Source organism: Centroberyx affinis, unplaced genomic scaffold (assembly GCF_046629955.1).
Source record: "Centroberyx affinis isolate AG114_WGS23_722 - 3 ecotype Tasmania unplaced genomic scaffold, CSIRO-AGI_Caff_v1 ptg001507l_1, whole genome shotgun sequence".
Taxonomy (NCBI): Eukaryota; Metazoa; Chordata; class Actinopteri; order Beryciformes; family Berycidae; genus Centroberyx; species Centroberyx affinis.
Genome location: NW_027279971.1, coordinates 5,001 through 12,500, shown reverse-complemented (window position 1 = coordinate 12,500; position 7,500 = coordinate 5,001). Strand labels below are relative to the sequence as shown.

The following is a 7,500-nucleotide window of genomic DNA, read 5'->3' as shown; positions in this document are numbered from 1 at the left end:
ATATTCCAGAAAAGTGGTTTGTGTCTCCACAGCAGAGAGGAAACAGACTCAGTTCCTCCGTTACGCAACTTTCACTAATCAGGAAATCACAGAACTATTTTTCTCTGCCGCAGCACAGAGCTGTGGGGTGAAAGGCGGTTCCCGGCGGAGTGATCTGGTTCCGGACGGTCGGGTCAGAAACAAACGGTAGAGTTCGGTAGAAGACGATCCGCCGAGGGGAAACGGTCGGTGCCGCCGCTTTCCGGGCCGCGGAGAGAAATACGTCGGTCGCTCTCCGTATCGTTTTCACAAACTTTTGGCTTTTCTGGAATATTCTGACAAACAGTTTGGACTCATTGTTGCAGCAAGAGGCAGCGGAGCTTCAACTGACAGCTGACTGGAGACAATACTGTCTGTGGGTCCAGCAACTACAGACAATACTGTCTGTGGGTCCAACAGCTACAGACAAGACTGTCTGTGGGTCCAACATCTACAGACAAGACTGTCTGTGGGTCCAACAGCTACAGACAAGACTGTCTGTGGGTCCAACATCTACAGACAAGACTGTCTGTGGGTCCAACATCTACAGACAATACTGTCTGTGGGTCCAACAGCTACAGACAAGACTGTCTGTGGGTCCAACAGGAGGAGGAGAGGAATTATATAGAGGAACTAAATCAACAAACTTATCCTTTAAGCTGGAAGAAATAGCGATGTTATTTATTTGTAATGTTGTATATTGTATTAATAATGCAAAGTTCACGGCCCGAACGCACTGGAGGCGATTATTCATGTTCCTGATTTGACTGGTCAGTGGATACAGGAGGCAAACTGACGAGTCAGCAGCTGCCAGGGGAAACCTGACTGCAGCCTGAAAGGATCGAGAACACTCTGATGTCCTTTCACCTCAAAACAGGTCAAAGGTCACTGTAGTTCCAGAAACATCTGTGAAGAAACAGCTGTTTTGGTCTTCTAGAGAAACCAGGTCTGGAGCAGACGCATCAGCTGGTCTGAAGCCAGTTGAGGCTTCTAGCTGAACTGGGGCCTTTGAAAACAGTTAGCTTGTTTGAGAATGTTTGACTTCCAGACTTCCAGAGCGTTTGGGCCTTTGTTCATGCAGACAGGCATCAGCAGAAACCTTCAGCCAAAGAAAAACATAATTCAGTTTTGAAATGTTTTGAACAAGCAGTGAGATTGCAAACATAGTGAATCACCTGAACATATTCCAACAACTTCTATCTTTATCTATCAAAGTAATAATCTCTACAGTCTCTTCTATGAAAGTACACAACTGCTGTGGTGTTTTACCATAACAGCACACAAACTGTTTTTATCTATAGCAAAAATACCCAAGATTTTGTTCTTTATGAAGATTGTGGGAACAACACTAATGCAGCAAAGCACCAAAGTCCCAATAATCCCAGTAGAGACTCACTAAATGTTTTACTGTTTTTCTACAGCCGCTACCAACAAATGTGTAATGTATGAAAAGTTTTCTCCAAAGTAATGAACATCCATAAAAATAAAAAAAATAGCCAAAAAAATAAAAAAATAAAAATTGCAACAAAAACCCCCAAACAGAAGAAATATTGCAGACTAAGCTCATTACCACGAGGCTTAGCATAGACTGACACCAATAAAACACAGCTAGCCGAGCATTATGGGAATTTTTTTTTTTGTTTAGTTTTGTAAACTTAGCCAGGGAACCATCATGACTCATATTGTTCATAACAGCGGCCTTCCATGAGCCATCCATGTTATAATTATAGTAATTGGTGAGGAGGAAATGCAGAGCAATGTTGCACCAAGGAAACAATAAAAGATGGAAGGGTCATTATGTCATGGTGACAGCGTTCAAATTTTGCATTGGTGCCAGACTGTGGTGCCACTTCTATTGAAGTTAATGGGGCGGGCATGGCAACTCCCACTATAACCCATCATATCTGTGCTGTTTCACCTTTGACTTAAAAAATGCTTCCACAAAATAAAAAAAAAACCACATTACGTGATGTTGACTGATGTTTTTTATCTAAATGTGCGCGTTCGTTTTCCTTGTTATTGGTCTCCAAACAGATCATGGCTCTGTCCAGCAGCTGCATAGCTCAAGCCCCTGTTTGGTCCCAGATAGCTACATCATGATACACGACCAAACGGGCAAGTCCGACCTATTATCGCTGACCAGACTGCAATTATAACCAGATCAATTTATTAATGGCTCTGATTATAACTGGCTGGACTCAATGATATGACCTGTCAGAGTTAGGTAAATATGCTTAAGCCAAACTAGGACTTGACCGTATGCTACAATGCCTTGCAGTTTGCCTCAGTGATTTACATTCGTCCTAGTCCTCTAGCCTATATTATTATCTAGCACACACATAAGTCATGATGACAACGATTAAGCGAGAGAGGCTGTAACATTTGCTATCACTCACCAACTAAACTAACTAAGCTCCCTGACTGAAAAGATAAAGCACGCTCTTCAAACCCTGTCTGTTTCTTTTACACCTTCACGAGGATTATTTCTTACTAACGTTAACGGTTTTTAACGGTTTAAAAACCGGACGTCTCAACAGAGATATTGCTGGCTAACGTGAGCTAAACAAAGTGCAAATGCTTCATTGACGACGAACAAAGTAACAAGTACCAGTAAGTGATAAAGGTCCAGATTTATAGAGGCATATCAAATTTGGCTATTAGCGCCACCTCCTGACAATAATAGGAAACATTATCGAGAGAGCTGGCTAACGTTAGCCCTCCTGAATATTATTACTGTAAATATCATTAACCTGTTAAAATGACAGGTCATAAACGAGGAGATGGCAATCCCATTCACCTCGATGTCGGCCGAACTGAAAGTTTTCACACTTGGCACCAATGTGCGTTCACGCGCTACACAGTGACGTAATGACCCTTCCTTCTTTTATAGTTTCCTTGTGTTGCACCAGGATGTTCAGATCTTCATCTCCTCTATCTCACTCCAGTAGTATTGTTAGTTCTAGTGTTTCTCCAAATTAAGACTACATTTCCCATCAGCCCCGTTGCTCCCTGCCCCCCCCCCCCCCCCCTCCCCCCTCCCTTAAGAGGATCAACATGTTGGATCCTCTTCCTTTCCCTCCTTCCACCATCTGATGCCAGAAACTCTGAAAGCTTTAGCTCCGTTTGCTCTGGAAGAACAGAACCTCTTCCTGTTTTGTGCCGTAAAGCGAGCAGAACCTCTTCCTGTTTTGTGCCGTAAAGCGAACAGAACCTCTTCCTGTTTTGTGCCGTAAAGCGAACAGAACCGCTTCCTGTTTTGTGCCGTAAAGCGAGCAGAACCTCTTCCTGTTTTGTGCCGTAAAGCGATCCAGCGGTCATCCAGTTTGTCCTGAGATGGCTGAGAGAGATGTTTTTTGGGTGTGGTTGTTTTCCTGTGCCTCTATTTAACATCAGCAAAGTGTTTACTTACCTTTCATGTATAAAATACAATTTAATAGAAGTACAGGACAGTTTTCTTTCAGCCGTTTCAGGAAGCGCAGGTTAGTGACGTTACTTAGCGCTCATAACTCACAACGCATCAAACAACTGAACAATTGTTCATTTTGTTGAGTTTCCTTTTAAAGTGAATTGCATAACGACTGCAGCAGTGCTGCGTCCTGTATACCGTAAAACTTCAATTAAAAGCCGAGTCCCTTTTACTGGCCGGGTGTGGCTACACGTTTTGACAATTTGACAAGTTTTGTCTCAATTAGAAGCCGGTTTCCATTGACGCTGCGAAGCAGTTTTTTTTTTTTTTACTTGCATTCAAATGTCAGTCACATTTGTTGATCTCCATGGCGGCACAGAGAAAAAAGTACGACCTGAAATTCAAGCTGTCAGTTTCAAATTTGCTGAACAAAACTCAGGAGAAGCAGCAGCAAGAAATTTCTCTGTTGAAAAGTACAACCTCTTACTGCCATAAACTTTATTTGGCTTTCATCCTTTCTAAGGTAGGCTACTGGTATTTTGATACGGGGCTCTCTCTCTCTCTCTCTCTCTCTCTCTCTCTCTCTCTCTCTCTCTCTCTCCAGTGCATGAGGTTGGCCTAGATGCGCTGTCTCTCGGAGCAAGATCAAATGAATGATTCGTAATTGATGTTATTCGATAGCCTAGTTTTTATACAAGTAATATTCATACTGGGTTAAATAAACAGTCTGATAGTATTTCCCATCTTTGCTGAGCGAGAGACACCTGTCCCAAATATAGGCCGGTTGAGTTCAGTGTTTGAAGCAAATAAAAGCTCGGGCTATTAATTGAAATTTTACGGTAGATCCAGGATGACGCTGCTGGACTGACTATAAAAATCCTCTTGGAGGATCAGCAGAAAATCTCATATTTCTACATCTGCTGGATCTATAGAATGTAAAAGTCATATGAGGTCTGAAAGTCATAATGCAGCAAGCATCATGCCATGCAACCAGTCAGTCAACCCCCCGACCAATCAGGCACCTCCTCCACTGGTCCCGCCTCCTCCTGTTTCCAGCCAATCACCACAGATTTATGAGTGAGGAAAGACAAAAATAAAGTTACTAACAGAAAACATTTCTATAATATGAAGTAAACATGAGTCATCATACAGGAATATTTATCTGCAGTGGGACTGTAAACTGTGGCCATAATCTAACCTCAGGACCCAGGCAGAGGAAAACAATTATTTACATACCACATATATTTCATATTCATCATATATTTTCATATTATACATACATCTCATTAATTTCCTTGCCTCAATATGTTATACTGCTGTTATTGGTCAAACCCTGCATGCTGTACTTCATGTATTTAAGGATTCAAGTCTATTGGGCTGAAACCCTGTTGTTTTTGTTGGGATTCTTCTTCTTCTTCTTCTTCTTCTTCTCCTTCTCCTTCTTCTGAATTTTCTACACTAAACTGATCTGTGCCTCAGAGACTGTAAGTCCAAATTTGGTGGATATGTTTCAAATCTCCCTCACTACTCAGGCAACAAAAATGACACCGATCGGCCAGACGGTGGCGCTGTGACAAGCGACTTTACATTTTGACCAATAACTCCTGACCACAAGGTCCAGAATCCAAAAAATATTTCACTCAGATTCCTCGGCTCAAGCTGAATCCATCGTCAAGTCAGAATTTGAGTTTAAATTCAGAATTCTGAGTTCTCACTTTAAACTCAGAATTCTGATTTCATTCTCAGAATTCAGAATTCAGGATTCTGACTTTAACCTCAGAACTCAAATACATTTTTCACATGTGGCTCTAATCCTCTTCCGTACAAACAAGACAGGAATTTGTAGAAATAACAAAAAAAAAAAACCCCTAACCCTGAATTAAGAATACCCACTGCTCTATCTCCATAATATTCTTAATGCTTTCATGAAAGTTCAGAAGTCGTCCCCGGGGTCAGAGGTCACGTGACATCACTCACCGCGCTGACCAATCCGCTGGACACGGCCGCGGTCTCCACCCCCTCCACCACGGCCTGGGCGGCCTCGTTGGCCCCGGTGACCGCGCTGTCCGCCGCGACGTTGGCCTGGTCCGCCGTCCTCTGGGCCGCTGGGGGGGGGGGGGCGGGGGGGGGGGGGGCGGGGGCGGGGGGGATGTTTGCATCCCATGTGACAACAGTTAGATTTCCTATTTCATTTCTCCTCTAATTTGTTACATATTGCACACATGTTGGATATTTTTATAACATGCTGCAAACGTGAGCAGATTACAAAGTTCTGGAGGGAGGTATCGCACGCAATATATGATATGCTGGACTTAAATCTACCTCTACACCCTAAATTGTTTATACTAGGTGTAACCCACATAAAGTGGATCAGTAAGTTAAATTAAGTAGTTACACAAGAAGACCGCTAGAGGGCACTCTGAGTGTGTCTTGTGTCTTGTAGACTGCATCGCCTTCCTGATAGGCGGAGCTAATTGGGAAGAGCGCATGAGAACTCCGTGGAGGAAAGAGATAGAGCTAAAGCTAGAGAATAGTTACGCGACAAGTGTGGAAATTCTAGAAGTTATACAAGGCTTTCTTATTTTTCCTGATTGGTGATACAAAGATTTTAGTTGTTAAAGATTGTTTTGCCGTGGTGCATGTTTTTTTTTCTAAGTCTGGATCTCCGTGAAACTCCGGTTGGTTTTTTTTTGTCAGTCTACAATTTTGTTGGACAACATTGACTATGGCGAGCCAGGATTCCCATTCTATCCGAGGGGTGTGAGAAGTGACATCCCAGCGTTCTTCATCATCTGCATCGCAGAGGATCCCCTTCTGGAACAGATAAGCTTATGACAGTGCAACTAGAACTAAAACACTACCCGGGTAGCACACACACACACACACGGAACTAAAGGAATACTACTGACGGACTGGACTAAAAGAACATTGGGACTAAAGACAGCATACTGCTGCTGTGATGGACATTTTGTTTTATTTGTTATCTCCACTATTGTGAGGTGTCATCTTTTTTTTTAATTTGTGGCAATAAACATTGTATATGTTGTAACCGCATAACTAGCTGTGATTCATTCGCTCCCAGAGACAAACCTAGAGCAGATATGATAGTCAAGCTTACTATAAGTTACTTGTAGTACTGTTGGCCTATACTGTGTTACATAGGCATATATCCGAATGATCCAATTTTCCAAAACAAAAAGAAAGCGCTTATTAACATATGCTTGCTCCATGCTAAATGCCTCATAGCTTTGTCATGGAAAAATGTAAATAGGCCGCACTTATAGGTCAGTGGCTCCGGGAGATTCCTGTGTTCCTGCCTGTCAATGGAGAAAATCACCGATATTTTGAAGGGTAAAAGGGAGACTTTTGATTCCATATGGGAACCATTCATTCTCTTTATGGAAATATGGATATGTCTGAAAGGGGGCTGAGGAAACGGGAAATGTAAGTGATGAGAGGTTGGGTATGAACAGAGAGGAGAATAACCCTTTTCTTTTCTTAATTTTTATTTATTAATTTACTTTTCACCTGTGTATAATTTTTTCTTTTTTGATTTGTATATTTTATTTAGTTATTTAGTTATTTGGCCACAGTAACGTTTTGTCAATTATGCTTTTCAATATTGTCTTGGCGTTTGTCTAATTGTCTTACTATTGTTGAAAATCAATAAATACATTGTTAAAAAAAACCCAAAAAAACATGCTGCATACATTCCATATTTTTGGGTATAGTCTGATATTGTACACATTTATGATTTGTTTTTTCTTTCAAGTTACCACCTTTAATACTGTTAATACTTTACTTAATTACTACTAATTAACTACTATTAATACTTAATTTAATGTTCATACTTTCATTCATACTTTTCTACCAAACATATTCTAATATTGACATTGTCAGCTGCATGTTTATATAAATCTCTTGGTAACACTTTACAGGGTTAGGGTTAGTTAATGCTTAACTAACCCTTAATTAACAGTTAATTAATGTGTCTGGTAATCATTTACTAATGGTGTTCATGTTATCTAAGGTATTAATTTATACATTATTTAATAGTCATCTTAAATAAATTAAAT

General features: G+C 41.1%; 1 long non-coding RNA gene across 1 annotated transcript in view; it reads right to left on the bottom strand.

The window, feature by feature from the left end:
* Positions 1-7,500, bottom strand: part of LOC139650542 (uncharacterized) — a 10,322-nt gene that overhangs the window by 1,669 nt on the left and 1,153 nt on the right. Inside the window, exon 2 of the long non-coding RNA XR_011695648.1 lies at positions 5,402-5,529. This is a non-coding gene — a long non-coding RNA (uncharacterized lncRNA). The remainder of the gene's footprint in view (positions 1-5,401; positions 5,530-7,500) is intronic.